The sequence below is a fragment of the Dermochelys coriacea genome, chromosome 2 (assembly GCF_009764565.3).
Source record: "Dermochelys coriacea isolate rDerCor1 chromosome 2, rDerCor1.pri.v4, whole genome shotgun sequence".
Lineage (NCBI taxonomy): Eukaryota > Metazoa > Chordata > Testudines > Dermochelyidae > Dermochelys > Dermochelys coriacea.
The window spans coordinates 153,034,338-153,054,792 of NC_050069.1; the positions used below are offsets into that span (position 1 = coordinate 153,034,338).

The 20,455-nt window shown below is 43.6% G+C and overlaps 1 protein-coding gene and 1 long non-coding RNA gene across 4 annotated transcripts in view; both read left to right on the forward strand.

Moving 5' to 3' along the window:
- GABBR2 (gamma-aminobutyric acid type B receptor subunit 2) overlaps positions 1-20,455 on the forward strand; it is an 868,870-nt gene that overhangs the window by 99,239 nt on the left and 749,176 nt on the right. The gene's annotated exons all lie outside the window — the stretch shown is intronic.
- Positions 873-20,415, forward strand: LOC122458841. The gene is made up of 3 exons (XR_006279121.1): positions 873-1,074; positions 16,029-16,035; positions 20,404-20,415. It is a non-coding gene; the product is annotated as an uncharacterized LOC122458841 (long non-coding RNA).

Genomic DNA, 20,455 nt, shown 5'->3' on the forward strand with positions numbered 1-20,455 from the left:
TCAGGATCCTGAACTCAACCATCTCATGGTCACTGCCTCCCAGGTTCCCATCCACTTTTGCTTCCCCTACTAATTCTTCCTGGGTTTGTGAGCAGCAGGTCAAGAAGAGCTCTGCCTCTAGTTGGTTCCGCCAGCATTTGCACCAGGAAATTGTCACCTACACTTCCCAAAAACTTCCTGGATTGTCTGTGCACCGCTGTATTGCTCTCCCAGCATTTATCAGGGTGATTGAAATCTCCCATTAAAACCAGGGTCTGCGATCTAGTAACTTCAATTAGTTGCTGGAAGAAAGCTTCGTTCACCTTATCCCCCGGTCCGATTGTCTATAGCAGACTCCCACCACGACATCACCCTTGTTGCTCATACTTCTAAACTTAATCCAGAGATTCTCAGGTTTTTCTGCAGTTTCATACTGGATCTCTGAGCAATCATACTGCTCTCTTACATACAATGCAGCTCCCCCTTTTCTGCCCTGCCTGTCCTTCCTGAACAGTTCATATCCATCCATGACAGTACTCCAGTCATGTGAGTAGCCCACCAAGTCTCTGTTATTCCAATCACATAATAATTCCTTGACTGTGCCAGGACTTCCAGTTCTCCCTGCTTGTTTCCCAGGCTTCTTGCATTTGTGTATAGGCACTTAAGATAACTCGCTGATTGTCCTGCTTTATCAGTATGGCGCAGGAGTCCTCCCCTCTTGCGCTCTCCTGCTCATGCTTCCTCCTGGTATCCCACTTCCCCACTTACCTCAGGGCTTTGGTCTCCTTCCCCCAGTGAAGCTAGTTTAAAGCCCTCCTCACTAGCCAGCCTGCTTGCGAAGATACTCCCTCTCTTTGTTAGGTGGAGCCCATCTCTGCCTAGCACTCCTCCTTCTTGGAATACCATCCCATGGTCAAAGACTCCAAAGCTTTGTCTCCGACACAACCTGTGTAGCCATTCACTGACTTCCACAATTCAACGGTCTCTACCAGGGCCTTTTGCTTCCACAGGGAGGATTGATGAGAGCACCACTTGCGCCTTAAACTCCTTTATCCTTCTTACCAGAGCCACGTAGTCTGCAGTGATCCACTCAAGGTCATTCTTGGCAGTATCATTGGTGCCCACATGGAGAAGCAGGAAGGGATAGCGATCCGAGGGCTTGATGAGTCTCAGCAGTCTCTCCGTCACATCATGAATCCTAGCTCCTGGCAAGCAGCAGACTTCTCGGTTTTCCCAGTCGGAGCGGCACATAGATAACTCAGTCCCCTTGAGGAGGGAGTTCCTGACCACCACCACCTGCCTCCTTCTCTTGGGAGCGGTGGTTGTGGAACCCCCATCCCTCTGACAGTGCATCTCACGCCTTCCAATTGGAAAATGGTTGCTTACCTGTATCTGCATTGCTGGTACATGGATGCTCCCCTTTCTTCTTCTGGAGGTCACATGTTGCCAGACTTCTTCACCGTCCTTCTGTCTCCGCTGTGCAGCCTGCTCTGAATCTTCAGCATGTTGTGTCCGTAGAAGCATATCCTGATGTCTGTCCAGGAAATCTTCAGTTTCTCTTATGCAACGCAGGGTCGATACTTGTTTCTCCAGACCTCGAACCTTCTCTTCCAATATGGAAACCAGCTTGCATTTTGTACAGACAAAGTTGCTTCTGTCCTGTGGAAGAAAGACAAACATTGCACATCCTGTGCAGGTAACAACAGCTGAATGCTCACCATCCATATTACCTTCCTTCTAAGAGCTACCTCAGGTGTTGTAGTAACTACTCAGAGAAGCCTGCAAGATGAAAGCTTCACTAGGCTCTCCCCAGGCGAACTCCCAGGCAAACTCCCTCTGTTCACCGTTCAGCTGGTTCGCAGCTGACTGTCTTTTTATAACAGTCAGGCCCACTCAAAGCTCACCTGGAACAAAACACTCCCAATTCACACTTTTCAAACAATCAAGCACATGGTCAAATTGACAAACTGTCCCTGCAACAATGTCTCATTTTGACATTTTTGAAACAAAAATTTCCAGTTTTCCAATTCAAAATGAATTTTCACTTTGAAATTTAAGATAAATTGACTGCAAAAAGTTAAAAAATGTTAAAATCTAAATGAAACAATTCAAAATTATAAAAATGCAACATTTTGATTGACCCCCCAAAATCAGGGTTTTGGTTTAAGAATGTTTTTTAGATTTCGACTTTTTACCCTGTTTTGAGACAGGTAAAAATTTCAAATTCTCAGAAATATTCATTGGATAAAAAAACTGTTTTATGCCTGGCTCTAGACAAGCATTTCTCAAATGCGGCCATCGTGGCCACATGCTGCCACCAGGGGCTTTTCTTGCAGCCACAGCCTCCTGAGCAGTGATGCATCGTCTTAGTGTTGGCTGCTGGTGTTGCAAGCAGGGGTTGGGACCTGCTCCCCTCCCCCGTAGACAGCTGGGCACAATGCTGGAGGAGCAGGCAGCTGGTGAGTTCCCCACCTTCCCAGGGGTGGTGGGGCTCACGCTTTGGGTTTCACCCCTGGGGTGGTGGGGCAGATCTTCTGGCTCCTGCTGCATGGCAGAGGGCACCAGGCTCTGGCCATGCGGCATCAGGCTCTGTCCCCATCCCCCAGCCACAGGGCTTCAGGCTCTGGCCCCCCACTGCCTCCCTCAGCCCCCACAATTCCATCGCCCCGGCCCCTGCTGCCTACCCGACCCCCCATCCAGGGCTTAATTTGTCCCTAGGCTTGCTGGGGCTGAGGAAATCTTGTATGTTTGTTTACTGCTAGCTAGTAAGTCTGCTGTGAAAAATGATATTAACAAACATACAAGTATCACTTTTCACAGCAGACTTGCTAGCTAGCAATAAATAAATTACAATGATTTGGATGCGTAAATGTGCATATTTATTTGTTTTTCATAAAACTAAGTATTTTAGGGAAAAGTGTGAGAGCAACCACCAGCAAGAGTTGTTAGCTGCACTTTGAGGCCATCAAAAATCTTGTCCCAAGATCCCCTACTCTAGACATTAGATGTTGGTTGTACTCTGACTGGCTGTCATATCTGGAGTTCAGGGAGTTCTTTAGTACCTCTGTCATAGTAGTATTTGGCATGCTTTTGCCAGTGTTTAATTTGTTCGATCACCTTTTCCATTACTGTGGGTTTAAAATGTGTGTTTGCTGTACTCTGTGTGAGGAATGACATGGTGCTACATTGGACTGTTAACTGTGCCTTTTGTTGGTAGATTTCTTCAGTACATTTCATTGAATCACTGATCCCAGTTTGCCTTTGTAGTAGTTTCTTAACAGCTGCATATGCTTTATTAACATTAGACTAGCTGTAATGTGAGCAGGATGTAATATGTTCACTAGATGTGGGCAAAATTTTTCAACCAAAACTTTACTTCACTAGAAGAAAAAAAAAATGCAGATTTGGGTCAACCAAAACATTTCAGATTTTTGTTAAATTTACCAAATTGTTTTGGTTTAAAAAAATATCCAAAAAGTCAAAATGTTTCATTTCAGCATTTTTTAAATGAAACATTTTGATTTTTTGATTCAAAACAACTTTTCATTTCAAAATTTACTTCACTTTTATTTTTAAAAAATTAAAAAGGTGTAAAATACCTCAAAACCAAAATATTTCACCAGGAAAATCTGTAAAAAAAAATTGTTTCAGGGTGAACAAAACATTTTGTTCAACTCAAAACAATTTTTTCCTGACTTTGCTGAAACAAATTGATTTGGATCAACCTCAAACAAGTTTTAAAATATATATTTCAGAATGGCCAGCAAACCAAATTCACACAGTTCATAGAATATTAGGGTTGGAAGGGATCTCATCTAGTCCAACCCCCTACTCAAAGCAGGACCAATCCCCAATTTTTGCCCCAGATCCCTAAATGGCTCCCTCCAGGATTGAACTCACAACCCTAAGTTTAGTAGGCCAATGCTCAAACCACTGTTCTAGTGTTCCCATTCTGCTGAAACCGGGCAAATTTCTGACAGGCAAACTGAGGACCATTATCTGCAATGCTAGTGCCTGAAATTCCATTCTTGGGAAATGGAACTCTGCAGCATTCAATGTTCTTGTTCGTATAAGATCTATTTCCCGATTATTGAAATAGAGACAGTCCTAGACCTATATACTATTTCTAATCTATAAATATGCTGCGTCAGAAGACTGCGACAGCACAGTTGTCTCCCAGTACAGTTAAAGGATGGTTCTCTTTTGTAATATAAGTGAAACTCTAGTTGAATCCTTGAATTCTGCTGAACCTTAATGGTTCCATAATGGGGTGTGTGTGTATATTTCTTAGAAATTAAGAGGGAAAAGCACAGCAGTGAGTCACCTGCTGTATTTACTGTCTTGTGAATAAGACAGGAAACAGACTGTTCAGTTCTTCATGGACAACCCTTTGAAATTAGATTGTGTGCTTACCCATAAAACAGGCGTTAATTACTTCTGTCCATCTGCTACTTAAAATGTCTTAAATATGTGGTATGTAGAGGCGCCTCCTGCTGGTCATCCGGGAATTAGCTGTCTCAGTCCTGGAGTGCCCTCTATGTGCTAATGTCTCACCCTCTGTCACCTACCCCTCTGCAGTCCCTTTATGTCCACTATGTATAGGTCCCACGTCCCTCCCATACCACAGTGCTCCTTACCTTGGGGTGCTGTCCCTCACCCAAGGAACCCCCCTCCCCTGAGCCCACCTCACCTCAGTGACCCACTGCCAGTCTTCATCTAGCCCTTTTACTCAGGGGCAAACTGCAGTCGGGAATGGCCACTCATCATTGGCTAGGGGGTTGGACCTGCTGCCTTTTCCTGCAGCCCCAATACCTCCTAGGACCTTCCTGTCAGGCCTCAGCCTGGGAGGTCACCAGGCCTGAGCTCCCCAGCACTGCTCTATCAAAGGTACCCTGTGCTCCCAGGCAGCCAAGTCCTTCCCACCCCCTAGTGAAACTGCCTGCCTCCTAGATCACAGCCCTTTTTATACCAGCCCTACTGGGCCTGGATTGGCTGCTATCTGCCTTTTTCTGATTGGCTTCTTGGGGCAGCCCTTTCCCAGAGCTAGTTTTAACCCCTTTCCCTCTGGAGCAGGATGCTTACCCCGCTACAGGTATTTGAAAATTTGTCAGGTATATGTTTACTTCAAGTCTTGGAACTTATTTTCCTTTGTTGAACTTAGTACTCATACTGATTAAATTGTTGGGGATTTTGTTTGGTTTCAAAGCTTGAAAGAAAAGTCCTGTCTCAGTGTGTCCAAAAGTATCACTGTATTCATACCCTACACACTATTGTAATAATCTTTGTACACAGTTTGCTTGTGAGGTATCATTTGAAAATGAATACCTCACTGGTCAATAATGTCATGGTGAAAAAGATCTAGCAACTTTTATGTAACGTTTATGAATTCCCCCTGTATTATGTTGTTAGCACATGTTCAAACCCACACAGCCCTAGGCAAAAGTTGTTAAACAGGTCTTTCCTAAACAAAGGAAAGTGTGTTTTTATCTCAATTTACATATAAGTAGTAAACAGGGTCCTTGAGACAGCAAGAGGTGGAAATGGCAGGCGACAAAGAAAGTCTGCATTTCAGCAAACACAGAGGAGAAGAAAGATATGGAGTCTCCTTCACCACCAGACTTCATGTTGTCTCCTTTACTGTTTGAATAAACTTTGATTTGAGGAGTAATCCTCAGAAGAATCCACTTCAAAGGGTGACTGGACTATAAAAGTGAGGGGCAAAAACACCACAAGGCTTCTGTTCCTATCTCTGTTATACTTAAGAAGACAAAGGAACCAGCCCTTTTACTTTGTTGGGGGAGGCAGACCCTGACCTGCAAATTTGGATAGCGCTGTTGCTGGGAACACGTGGTAAGGATTTTATCTTGAACCAAGTCTGGATTGTTAAGTTTTAGCTATGAGAAAGTGTTTTAGCTTTATTTCTCTTGTAACCATTTCTGACTTTAATACCTTATGCTTGTACTCACTTAAAATCTATACTTGGTAGTTAAATAAACTTGTTTAATTTTTTAATCAAAACTAATCCAGTTCTGTGTTTAAACTGAACTGTTTGGTAACTCTAGTTAAAGTTGCAAACTGGTAAATATTGATGCCATACAGAGGCAATGGACCTCTAATATCTGAACTGCCCAGGATGGGGCTGAACATTGCAGAACATACATTTTGGGGAAAACTTGGGACTGGGAGTGTGTTGGGGTCACCCTGCAAGTTGTAACCAAAGGTGGTGGAAGCCAGAGTGTGACTGGAATGATGCTGGCAGACTGCTGGGGTCACACATGCTGGACCAAGGCTGTAGCTCTGCAGAGACACTGCAGAGAGGGTGTTACTTGCATGCTGGTAGGCTGGTTGTGAGTGGCTCAGGTTGGGACCTACAGCAGCAAAGCATTGTGAGGCACCCAGAGTTACAGGGCAGATGGTGGTGCAACCCCTCTCTGGTCTGGATTGCTCACCGGAATGTGATACTCAGTAAATCAATACATATTAATAGTTTGTTATTGAGTGACAGTCAACATCATTAGTTCAGGCTAGCAATAAAAGGAATGCACTAGAAAACTATTTGTTAGCCTGTCTTTGAAATGGAAGTATCTTACAGGCATACCTTTATGCATGTAGGGGGCATATAATACAAACTAGTATCAGGAGTTTTTTTACAGTTTTGGATTAAGAGTATCTAGAAAATATGCTAAAATCAGCTATTTACAGCTTCATTGAAGGACTTTAAAACTCATTCAACCACTTATGTGAGCAAAGAAAGAAGGAAAATAAAACAAAAACAAAACCTGAAGATTTTTCTGTATGACTAATCTGATATATTGTGTGAGATTCTTCGATTGTTTCCAGCTAGCATGTAAAATTACTTAGTATTCCAAATAAAATAATTAAAGCCATAAGCAGACAGGAAATAATGTGCACTATATTTTTAGTTGTCTCTACTGATCATAACAAACATCCTCAAAGGAATACTCTCTTATATTCAAATGAATGGCTGCATTTGCAGTATTTCTCCTTTGCTAACTGGAGAACAAGTACCTATTGCAACCATTAAAATATTCAGAGTCTTCCAAGGCACTCTTCTGAACTTGAAATGGACAGAGTGCAGGGGGTTAAGAGAAGCTTCCAAACATGCTTTGTTCCTTCTAACTTGTAATGATAGAATGGTATGTCTGGCAGCCTCCCTGCTCATTGCTCTTTACTGTTTTATATATCCTGTAAGGAGCAGACCAGAGCACTCTGAAGTTCATAGTCCTAGAGTATGCAGAGGTCTGGGAAGCATTGTACCCCCTTGACTTTCCTTGCAGATGGGTTTCTCCATGGATGTTGTTATCAAATTCTGTGCAAAATGGGACATACCTATCTCTGTAGCACCATTCTTTTCCTATGAAAAAAGAAAAGGAGTACTTGTGGCACCTTAGAGACTAACAAATTAGTACTCCCTTTTCTTTTTGCGAATACAGACTAACACGGTTGCTACTCTGCAACCTTTTCCTATGGACCCTGCAGAATGCTCCCCATGGGTCTGACTTCTCCATGAGAACAGGAGACAGGATGGGCTGGGGAAAACATTATCCTCTCTCCTTTACTGATCCTGTAGAGCAGGGGTTCTCAAACTGTGGATTGGGACCCCAAAGTGGGTTGCAACCCAATTTTAATGGGTTTCCGTGGCTGGTGTTGGCCCTCAGTCTGGCAAGTCTGAAGGCCAAGCCCCACGGCCCAGGGCTGAAGCCAAAGCCTAAGGTTACATGCCCCCCATCCAGGGTAGAAGCCCTTGGGCTTCAGCTTTGGCCCCCCTATCTGGGATGGTGGGGCTCAAGCGGGCTTGGTCTTCGGTCCCCCATCCTGGAGTCGTGTAGTAATTTTTGTTGTCAGAAGAGGGTCACGGTGCAATGGAGTTTGAGAATCACTGCTGTAGAGAGTCCCTTGCAAAAGTAATAGATTCATCCTGATCCTCCTCTCCCCTCTATAGTGGCAGGTGTGATTTGGCCCCCTGAATAGAACATGTGGGCCCAGAATGCATATCCAAATGACATAGTTAAGGGACAAGAGAGTGAGGGTGGCTGGCCAGTATGTTGTGACAGTTCAGAATTTTCTCTATCAAATCTGTATTAACTAGTTCACATTGCAAACCAGAATTTCAAATAGAAACCAAAAAAGCATCTGCAAACTTTATTCTTGGGCTCACTGTCCAGTCTACATGAGGCTGCTGTGATGACAGAGAAATAAAGGGACCTAAGTAGGAAATAACAAATGAGTATTCACCTTGAAACAATGCACACTAATACATGTGGTGAAAAATAATCTGTGTAGCTAGTCTGACTGTTCAGAACAGAGGATACTTGGGAAGCAGCAATTCCAAGAGACAGTAAGGGGTGCTAGCAGACATTTATGGAGGGGTAGGTTAAATCAACGCTATAATTTTGAGTAATCGGTAATGTGTAGCTGTGCCACCCCAGGAAGAGCCTTGAGAGAGAGGCTGTGTAGCTGATTTCTTTACAGTCCTGTGGGGAAATAATCTACAACACTCCATTATCAGGTACAGATTACTTCCCTCCCAATCCCCCATCTTGGCACAGCTCTGTTGACAAATGCATGAGGGAGCTAAGACTCTGTTCCCACTGTTCCAGCTCTGTGTTAAGGAGAAAAGGGGAGTACTGTACCAGGATGCATCCGATGAAGTGAGCTGTAGCTCACGAAAGCTTATGCTCTAATAAATTTGTTAGTCTCTAAGGTGCCACAAGTACTCCTTTTCTTTGTACCAGGTAGGCAGTCCCTGCATTGCCCCCTTCTGTCCAAGGCAAGTACAGAGGTCTGGGAGGGCTCTAATCTCCTTGTCTGGATGCATTAAGGCTGGGCACGATCTGGCACCGTCCAGCCAAATGGATCCCAAATAATTTTACCAATTGATCATAATACTGCATTTGATTTATATTAGTGCAGGGAGAGTGGGGCTAGGAGGTAGAAATATAATTACTCAAATTGAAATTTAGACAGGATTTTTAAATCACTGAGTACAGATCTTGGTGCATCAACACAATAGTTTATGCAACCCTATAATCCAGTTTTAATTCAATAATTGGATTAAATCGAGTAAAGGAACATTTAGACTGAATTTCAGGGGAAACTTTTAACCGTGAGGTGTGTTAGACTATGTAACAGTTTCCTAAGGGAAAATATGGATGCAGTCAGTTGACACTGTCACAGGCTGACACTTTGTACCTATATTAGATTCAGTGGAAATACACCTGTATAAGTGAGGAGACTCAAGCTTTGTCATTTGTTGTAGAAATGTATTGTATCTTAGATTCTATGATGATGACCTCTATACAAAAGCTTAAAATTCCTGGATGTGACAGAGGAGAAATTTCTATTCACTTTCTTTTTTTATTTATTGCATAGGAAAGAATAAATTTAATTAGGAAACAAAAAATGTGATGTTTTCAGTGGATTGCTGCTTCCACTTTCTCTTTAATTGTCACTGTATGTGTGTTTTCGTGACATGGTATGTGGCGTGAAAGATCAAAGAGCAATTCCTGCCCAATATGGTTGGGGTGTTTTCACTTTTGGTTTTTGTTAGCACTCTCTACAGCTACAACTATAAAAGTATAGTTTAATTTCTGTGTAGATGGGCACATGATCTTAATAACTAACTTGATAATTCAACCTAGATAGAAATTGTTAAAGATAGCAATCAAACCCTGAAAGTCCTGTGCAACTTTTGATCAAGCAAATTTGCATTTTTACTTCATACTATTTTGCCTTCAGGAACTGGCTCATTATGATTAATTCCAGATGGGTTTTTTGTATTTTTCATAGAATATCTTCTCCAACTTGCTCTTCAAAACTTTCTCTCACATCTGGCTTCTGAATTCTGCATATTTTAAAGGACTAGTTGTGAACACATTCACTCTTTTTTCCTTCGAGGAGTCTGGTGGCACCTTAAAGACTAACAGATATATTTGGGCATAAGCTTTCGTGGGTAAAAGTGGGTATTTTACCCACAAAAGTTTATGCCCAAATAAATCTGTTAGTCTTTAAGGTGCCACTGGACTCCTCATTGTTTTTGTGGATACAGACTAACACGGCTACCCCTCTGATACTTTTTTCCTTCATTACGGAAAAATTAAATTGCCCTTATATAAAGATCTGGGTAAAATTTTCAAACTTGCTTAAGTATCTTGGGAATGTTGTCCCAATTTCAAAGGAGATTTAGACATTTAGGGCACTTCGGTGCTTTTGAAATTTTTTTATCCCTGATCTTCCTTCTTCATCTTGTAATTTTAAGAGATCAAAGATGAAGGCATATCCCTGCCTCATGAGGGAAGAGAGCTGCACCAGATTTTAGTTGACATCTAGGTGTCTCTCTAAAGGAGACTTCTGAAAGTGCTCAAAAATCTACATGGACAGTTAGAGCAGCCTGAAAATTGATATACAAGTAGATGGACCTAGGCAAAGTTAGGGCAAACTTGGAGCTCCACAGTGCAATATTTGGCATGATAATCTTTCTCTTTGGATTTACAGAGTGGTGTGTAAGGTTGCTACAAGAATTTCCTGTTATGCCAGCACAGGGCTAGCAGCAGTTGCTAAGACAGACTGCAACAGCACTTCTATTTAAAGGCAAACTTCCAAAGTCTCCTAAAACTAAGAGGAATAATTAGGTCCTCTTGAAAACTGGCAGGTCAGCAGAGAGGCTGGGTTAGAGTTTGAGGTAGAAATTTGAGTTTACTTGGTCCAAGGGCTCCTCCTTCACCAAATGACTTGTGTTTACAATGTATAAAGCTAGTCATGCAGTGCAAGCACAGTGCTAGCTAGATGCACACCGTGCTGAAACAAGGCTGGGGAGCTGAAAATGTTTTGTGTACAGCACAGGCACACAACGCTAAGACCAGGGAATGAGTTAACAAAAGACAATACTCAATGTGGGCCTGGAAGGAGCTGTGAAGAATACACAGGCTCTCTGCATGCTACAGGCACTCAGCACCGAGTGAACTGTGGCAGAAGATGAGCACACCTTGTTAAAATGAACAGGGGAGTTCACACCTCTAAACTTCCTGTGGTGTTCAGCTGCTATTCTCCTGAGATTTCCAAGCCATTGGGAGAACATTTTGGAGTACCCTTTTCCCTTGCTCCTGGGGAGTACAGGAATCCTGAGCCCCTTCCCCATCCACTTCTCCCCAGCCAAGGGAAAGAATCTCTAGGATTCCAAGTGACCTCTCTGGCTGCAAGGCATGTGTAGAGCTCCTTCTCCTGCTCCCAACACAAACCCACCAGTTTCACACACATTGCCTGTTCTTTGCCTCACCCTCTAGGGCACTGAATCACTGTAGGTAGCATAACACAGTTGTCTAGGGTATGTGGATGCAACATGTATTATATAGTCATTCACATCTGTTCATAGTGAGTATAAAATACTTACATCCTAATTTGATAGCATTTTGCACCCACTTTGCTACTTAGTGTGCAAATCTGTTAGGCCCAGAAATACACAGCATATACGGCATTTGTTTACTGAAAGACACAATGTCACAGTAATTCTTCAGTGCTCCACTGGACATGAGATCCAGAGGCCAATTATTGCTAGCCATGTAATTTGTATTGCAATAAATAACTGCAGCAGCTACTGTTTGCACCAAAATATTCAAATTTGGTATCCAAAGTCAAGCACCTAAATATGACCTGATTTTCAGAGATATTCAGAATATATTTTAAAGTGCCTTGTTGGACTTGTAGTCTTTCCATTATTAGGGTATACTTTTACTCCTGCTCTCTTTTGGTTTTCAGACTTAATTGTAGGTTGGGAGATAAGCACAGACTTAATTGTAGGTTGGGAGATAAGCACAGTCAGTTATGAAATGAGATACAGGTCTGTTATAGTACATTAAACACCAAATACATAAAGTGGTGACAGCTATAGTCACATACGTTGTGCCCCTGGTGCCAGACTCCCAGTGCCTCAGTTCTTGTAAAGTGTCCCATCTGTTTACTCCTTCTGTGGCTTTCCTATGAATGACCACTGTCCTTGTTGTCCTGCCATCCTCCTGACTCAGTGATAGTCCTCCATCCATTTCCTCCTTCTACAGCCTTGCAACCTTCTTATTGCTTTGACCTCTGTGTGAGTCCGTGCCTGTTCTGTCACACTGGACTCTGACTCTTCCAGCCTTCCCAAATGTAATGGCTCTGTTTCTGTTTGGTTCTGTTTCTCTTGAATCTAGATACTGATTGCCATCGCATAAAGAGCAACTATTTGGTATGTGGCAAATCAACAAATAGTGTCTGCATTTGCCCCCTTCTTTTATTTACATTCTCCTGTAGGTGGAGACTGGATATGGTAAAAGAATTTTACAGTGGCAATATGTAACTGCATTGGTTCAAGTTAATTTTATTCAGTTATGACTACCTATGAAGTTTTGTAAAACAAAACTATTCTGACTGTGTTTTTGCATTAGAGCAGAAGGTTTACTGAGTAGCAGGAATATTTTGTACTGAAAACAATATGTTGGCTTTAGCTGACGTTTTGAAATTCCCGTTCTGTAATTTGTAATATGAAAATGAAGTCACAGAACATCAGCATTTAACTCCAACTATTCCAATTGTCATGTATTGCATGTAGGGCATTATAGATTTACATCTTCTGACAAAAAGACTTATTCTTCTGAGTATTTCCATGTTTGCAATAGATAAACCATACAGTACCTACTGAAAGAGCCCAGAACTTACACGCAAAGAGGAGTGTAACCAAACATACAATACTCAGGAAGGGCGGCAGAACATTACCCAACATATTTAGAAAGGATTAGATGGACAATCCTGAGGCTAGAAATGTTGGACATGAGGTGATATTTTCTGGTATATTTCTGGTATATTTCCAATTAGGTATCAGCAATTTTGAAGGTTGAAATTAAACCATTGTGTTGGCAGATGTGAGCAAGACCACTCAAACCGCTTAGGTTTTACAGCACAGATGAGGAGACCTGCTAGGGACCTCCACATACCCTGCCTACTCTGTTTCTGTCAGTTTCAAGTCAGACAGCGTACATAGGAGATTTAGGACAGGTCATGGATCTATGACTATGCATAGACTTTTAAGGCCAGAAGAAATCATTTTGATCTTCTATAATCTGATCTCCTGCATAACACAGGCCATAGAATTTCAGCCAGAAATTCTTGCATCAAGCCAATACATTCTTGTTGAACTAGAGCATATCTCTTAGAATGACATCCAATCTTGTCTGAAACTGTTAGTATTGGAGAATCTATCATACCCCTAATTAAACTAGTCCGGTGATCAGTTCTCCTCACAGTTTAAAAAAAAATTGGTACCTTATTTCCAGTCTGACTTTGGCTTTGTCTATACTATAGCATTTTATCAACTTGTTTTGACTTTCTTTTGCATGTGTCCACACCTAAATGTATCTCCCATTGGCATACCCCATTACATCAGCACAATAATATGACCTCTGCAAATGGAACCAAAGTCAACCTACTTCTGTCAATGCAGTGCTAGTGCAGACACTGTCACCTCTGTCGACCCTACCAGCCCTCCTGGAGCTGTCCCACAATGCCCATGTCCTGGCGACAGTCACAAGTTTGAATTCCATTGCCCAAGGATCACAGATACCAGAAGCCTGCCCCCGTTACAAGTTCCAGCATGATTTTTTAAACTGTCTTTTCCTAGTTGCCCACCCTTGTGAGCATCCAACCATTCCAGCTCGATGCAGAGTTACACCTAGACCTTGCACTCCTCCCTGGAGCAGGACTGAAGTCCTGGATCTCCTTGTCCTGTGGGGAGAAGAGGCTGTGCAAGCCCAAGTAAGGAGCAACAAAAGGAATATAGATATCTACATGCAGATTGCACAGGGGATGCTAAGCCTGGGCCACAACAAGGATGAGCAGCAATGCTGGGTGAAAGCCAAAGAACTTTGGCAGGCATATCAGAAGGTGAGGGAGGACAACAAGAAATCTGGGTCTGCCCCACAGATCTGCCACTTCTACAATGAACTGCATGCTATACATGGCGGGGAGTCTACCACCATGCCCTGAATGTGACTGGATACTTCGTGAGAGTCAGGTGCAGAAACCACTGCTGTGCACAGCAAGGAGGAAGAGGATGTGGGGGGATACAGAGTGGGACACAAACCATGCAGCAAGCCAGGAGCTCTTCAAAACTCTGCTGAAATCAAGCCAGTCTCATCAGGCGAGCACAGATGAGCCTAGTGATGAAGGAGGGGACAAGGGAGTTCAGGTAATTATTATTACTTAAGCATGTTTGTTTGCCTATTTGGTACCTGGAATTTCCCTTCCCTCCCTTGCCCTTCTTCCCTATTTAAAAATGGCACCCATCCCATCTGCCTGTTTACAGAAAGAAGGAATCAATTTTGGATTCCTCATTTTTACTTTTAGGACTGAACTGAGAATAGAATACAAATTAATGCTTTAGAATGCACATATAGTTGTCAGTTCTGTCAAGTACTACATGTTAGGATATGAGTTCAAACAGATTAGTATAGCAGTCTGAATTACACAATCCAAAACAGATCACTGACCTGTGCTAGAAGAAAGAGGTAGTGGTGGAGTTCGCTTTTCCTTTCTTTGGCTCGTTGGGGTAGGCAGGAGGGGTAAAATTCTCAGATGGGCATATCCCCTTTATCCTCTTGAACAATCTTGGTGAAACTTTCATGGAGATAATCTGCAATCCCCTCCCGAGCATAACAGCGATGGCGGTCTTGTTTCTTCTCCCAGGATAGGAGATATTCCCATGCCCTTCTGCGATGACTTCCACTGGCACCATTGCAGTAAATAGGCTAGCAGCATTTAGACCAGGGCAACTTTGGGACTCCAGTAGCAGCTGCATTCTCTGGGCTTTTGTCACCCTCATGAGTGAAATATCAGCCAAAATTACCACTGCCTGTGAAACTATTTACAATATCCACTGCACTTCCCCTATACCCATATCCAGGGTTGTCTAGCCTCTAATCACCCTATGTAACCATTCCATACCATGCTATTCAACACTTATTATAACTTGAGCTGCAAAGTGGTTCTGTAATAAGCTGTTCCAAAGCAATTTTTATTTTTTACTAAGGGTCTTTTAGGGAATAATTAAGGGATTTTGGAGATTTATCTTTACCTTTTCACTCCAACTGTAAATTTAATGGTGTATCTGTCTGTTTTTATCAGCAGCCTTTTAAGATGTCCCCCACCACACTTGCTGAATGCCTGACCTGAATCAGGCGAAGGAAGAAGCAGACCAAGCAGGATATGTACTATGAGACTGTGCAGTCCACTGCTGCTGACTACAAACACAGCAGTTGGAGGGACCATATGACTGAGAGCATGGTGAAGGACCAGGAATGGAGAGATTGCATGCTGGAAGAGGGCAAAGGGACTCAGAGGTGCAGTGGGAAATGCACTAGCACATTATGGCTTTGCTTGGGTAACAAACACAGATGGTGCAGAACATCATTGAGCTAAATGCCCAAAGACACCTGACACAGCAGCCTTTCCAATCCATGTAAAATCCATGGTCTCTCCTCCCTATGCCCCCAGCATAACATATGGCAGCATGGCATGAATACTTCCCCTACCACTCCATGTCAGGGGAAAACAAGGAGAACTACATCTACCCTGACCTGTGATATCTACAAGATCAGCCAGCAAGCACAGTGACTATTTGTTTTAACCATGAATGAAACATATATGTGTGTGTGTGTCTGTATGTGCATATGCATATGTTTGTTTTACTTGTTTTTTAAGTATGGGTCACCCCTTGAGTGTGCTGCTAACATATTTTTAAATAATTTATTTACACTTCAGGTTTGTTTATTCAGTTACACACAATAAAGCTTTAGTGTTTCAAAACTAGAGTATATTTTTATTAATGTGCAAAAAAAGACATGGCATGTACTAAACTATGGGCATGCCCAGTTAATAATGGGAGTCAATATCCCACATTTTATTAATGTGTCAAATATATGAAATCACACAGGTGCACAAAAGCATCACACAACACTACTGGCTGTTAAAATGATCTTTTAAGGCCTCCCTCAGTCTTATAGCTCTATGGTTGACTCTTATAATAGCCCTTTTGTCTGGCTGTTCAAATTCAGCCGAGAGCTGGTGGCACCTGACCCCTCCACACTGCTGGTAGCCTTTCCCCCCTTTGTTTTACAACTCTTATGTAATACACAAAATGCAGTAATAACAATGGGAAGGTTTGCCTTGCTGAGAACCAATCTAGTCATTAAACATTGCAAGCAAGCAAGTTTTGAGTCCACTAAGTACACATTCACCAGTCATTCTGCAGCTTGTCAGCTGGTAGTTGAATCTTTCCTTGGTTCTGTTGAGGTAGTGAGTGTACAGTTTAATGAGTATGGGGAACAAGGGGTAGACTGGGTCCCCAAGAGTCACAATTGGCATTTTAACATCACCAATATGAATGCGCTGGACAGGGGAAAATGTCCCTGCTTGTTGCTTTTGGAAGTCCTGTATTTTTAAAAATGTGAACTTCATGCACCTTCCCTGACAAGCCCACATTAATATCAGTGACACATCGCTGGTCACCCACTAGCGCTTGCACAACCATGGAAAAGTACCCTTTTTGGTTTACACATTCACTGGCAAGGTGGGGTAGTGCCAGAATAGTTCTGTCTACCAAACCACTGAAGTTTGGGAACTCCATTGCTGCAAATCCATTTAGTATTTCCTGCGGATTGCTGAGAGTCATACTGTTGTGCAGAAAGCAACACCTAATGGCCATGCACACTTGGATGATGACAGCCCTCACTGTGGATTTTCCAGCTCTCTGCTGATTGTTGGCTGACCAATAGCAATCCGGTACTGTGAGCTTCCACAGTGTGATGGCACTCACTTTTCCACTGTCAGTGGAGACTTCCTTCTGGTGTCCCTGTGCTGGAGGACTGGGGCAGGCTTGGCACTCAGATCCAGGAATGTAGCCTTTGTATCCAAAAGTTTTGTATCTACTGCTTGTCACCCCAAATCTGCATTATAATGTGATCCCACCACTCAGTGCTTGTTTCTTTGGTCCAGGAGTGCTTATCCCCATATGGAGTTGCTTCATGAATGCCAGCAATAAGTTAATATTTTAATTTGTTGGGTCAATCATCCATCCCTCAACCTTGGGCATCTCATCTTCATCACCGCAACACCAGTTGTAGCAGTAATCATTGATAGGGCTCCGTGTCTCTCACGGAGCTTGTGGAAGTCATGGATTCCATGACTTTCCGTGACCACTGTGACTTCTGCAGGGGCTGGTGTGGCTGACCCCTGGGCCACCCAAGTAGCTGGCTCTGGGGCCAGATGCTCAGGTGGCCCCTGGGACATCCACCCCAGCCACTGCTGGAGTGGTCTCAGGGATAGCCACAGCAGCCGCTGCTCTGGCAACCCCCGGCAGCGGTCCCGGGGCAACTGGAGCAGCTGCGGTCCACTGGCCCCAGCAGCAATCCCCAGGCAGCTGCCCAGAGCAGTTGTAGTCCACGGCCCCCGGCAGCAGTTCCCACCCATCCGGCTGGAGCAGCTGCAGTCTGTGGCCCCAGGCAGCGGTCCCCAGCTGGTTGGCTGAAGCAGCCGTGGTCCACTGGCCCTTGCAGTGGTCCCCGGGCGGCCAGCCAGAGCAGCCCTGGTCCGTGGCCCCTGACAGCTGGTGCCACTGGCCCCAGTTGCCTCCACCCCAGCAGCAGCCCCCCCGGATGCCATCCAAGCAGCAGTCCTCAGCGCCCTCTCCCCCAAGATTTAATCACAGGTATTTTTAGTATAAGTCATGGACAGGTCATGGGCCGTGAATTTTTGTTTATTGCCCGTGACCTTTTCCATGTCCATGACTTTTACTAAAAAATATTCATGACTAAATTGTAGCCTTAGTCATTGAAATTCTTTAGATACAGGAGAGTTGTGCATCTTGTATTAGCAAGAACACAAGAATTGTGCTGAGCTCTGCAAGGTCTATGCTTCTGCCAGAGAAATGGTGGAGACAAAAAAGCTGTATGTGAAATGGTGGGAATATTAAAAACGTGAAAATTATGGGATGGAAAAGGCATTATGGGATGAAGAAAGTGGCACTGTGGGAATCTGACCTGTAGTCTCCAGAAATCCCTGGGAAAATTGCTGGTATCCCACAAAGCACTGTGAATATATCCACAAGACATTGCTTCAGATGGTGGTGCAGGTCAAACTGGGATACCCAAGGTGCACTGCTTCTTCTGTTGATGCAACCACTCCTGGTGAGGACATGCTTCACCAATGCATACAGTTCAGTATGCACACACTCAATTGGCTGTAAGCTGACAAAAGTTGACCAAACTTTGCAATGAGACACAGCCTCTGTCTAGCTTCAACTTCCAGCCACTGGATCTCATTATACCTTTGGCTGGTAGATTAAAGAGTCCTCAATAATTGGTTACTTTCCCCTTATAAACTGTGACCAAATTATCTCTTTACCTCTAGATAAGTGAAATAGATGGAGCTCCTTAAACATGCAATGCACATCCACTGGCTGGAATCTCTAAGGGCTAAAGCAGGGGTCTGCAGCCTTTTAGAAGTGGTGTGCCGAGTCTTCATTTATTCACTTTAATTTAAGGTTTTGCATGCCAATAATACATTTTAACGTTTTTTAGAACGTCTCTCTCTATAAGTCTATATATTATATAACTAAACTATTGTCGTATGTAAACAAGGTTTTCAAAATTTTTAAGAAGCTTCATTTAAAATTAAATTAAAATGCTGATCTTACACCGCCGGCCCACTCAGCCCGCTGCCGGCCTGGGGTTCCGTTCACCTAGGCCGGCAGCAGGCCGAGCGGGGCCTGCAGCTGGAACTCCGGCTGGCAAGGGGCCGACAGCCAGAACCCCAGACCGGCAGTGGGCTGAGCGGGGCCGGCGGCCGGGACCCTAGACCGGCAGTGGACTGAGCAACTCAGCCCGCTGCCACTCAGCCTGCTGCTGGTCTGGGGGTCCATCTGCTGGCTCCTGTCAGCCAGGGTCCCGGCTGCCGGCCCCGCTCAGCCCTACTGCTGGTTTGGGGTCCTGGCCCTGTCCACATAGAGGGGGTACCTTCCTTCTCCCTGGTTCTATCCATTCTCTTTCTCTCTCTGCACTGAGATGAGGGTGGGAGTGCGCTGAGCACAGAGCTGGGGGTGAAGGAGCAGGCTGGGGGTTGGGGTGCTGAGTCTCACGGCAGGGGGCTGGAGGGGATATGCTGATTCCAACCCCTTCCCCAAGGTCCCCAGAGCAGAGAGTGCGAGCACGCTGCGGCTCCACTTTTCCCTCTCCCGCTCCGTAGCAAGAGCCGTCAGCTGATCGGCCTCAGGGAGGGAGCGGAGGAGGGGCAGAAACCCAGCAAGGAGAGAGCGGTGGGCCGGGCTGGGCAGGATTTTTAATGGCATGCTGCTGTCTGCTGTCCCCGGCAGACAGCAGCGTGCCATTAAAAATTGGCTTGCGTGCCATCTTTGGCATGCCTGCCATAGGTTGTCAACCCCTGGGCTATGGCATAAAGCAATTATGAGCAAATTGTAAACTTAACAGTGTGAATTATAATTGGGAGTTGTTTAAAAAAAACATGTCTAAAAATTACCACAATTCCACAAGCAGAAAAGAAAGTTTTATAAGTTAAAAAACTTGGTTAATAAGGAAAGTAAAAGTGGAAATTAAAATAATTATTTACATAAAACAAATGGAAAAGGGGGAAGCTGAGAGTAATGACTATGAATTAGTTATGAAAAGCAAACAATTGATTAGGGAAGCTAAAGGGTATCAACAAAAACTGACGCTGACTGCGTTATGGACAGTATGAAGGAATTTTAAAAATATATATCAGTAATAAAAGAAATCCTAGCAGTGGTCTTAATATGTTGCTAAAATTGTCCATTACAATGTAGAATGGAGTGTTCAATGAATATTTGTGTTCTGTATTTGAAAAGAAGTTGCATGACATGGCAAATGAATTCCCTTTCTATTTTGTCAATAACTAGAGAGGTTGTTAAATATCTATAAATCTGCAGGACTGCCTAACTTACTCCCAAGAGTTTTAAAACAATTGGCTGACCAGCCCTCAACTGCTGGAAAAAATGTGCCAATATTTAAAAAGACAAATTAACCCAGGTGACTTTAGGCCAGTCAGCCTCACATTAATTCAGGGCAAAAATCCTGGAAAGGCTGACAAGGAGGCAATCAGTAAAAGTATTAAAGAATGGTAACAATTAATGCTAATCAGCATCATTTTCTTGAAAATAAGTCTTCTGAAATAAACTTTTATCATTTTTGGAGGACATTAAATGTTGAGTTAACAAAGCTATCTGTGTTGGCAAATACATATTTAGACTTCTGTAAGGCATTTGAGGAAGCACTGCATGACACTGATTAAAAATAAATAGTGGGGCTGGAGTGACAGAAGGACTGAGATGCCTAACTCCTGCCTGAGGCACCTCAATCTCAGAATCAGGCCCCACTGGGATTCACAAAACCCCCGCTCA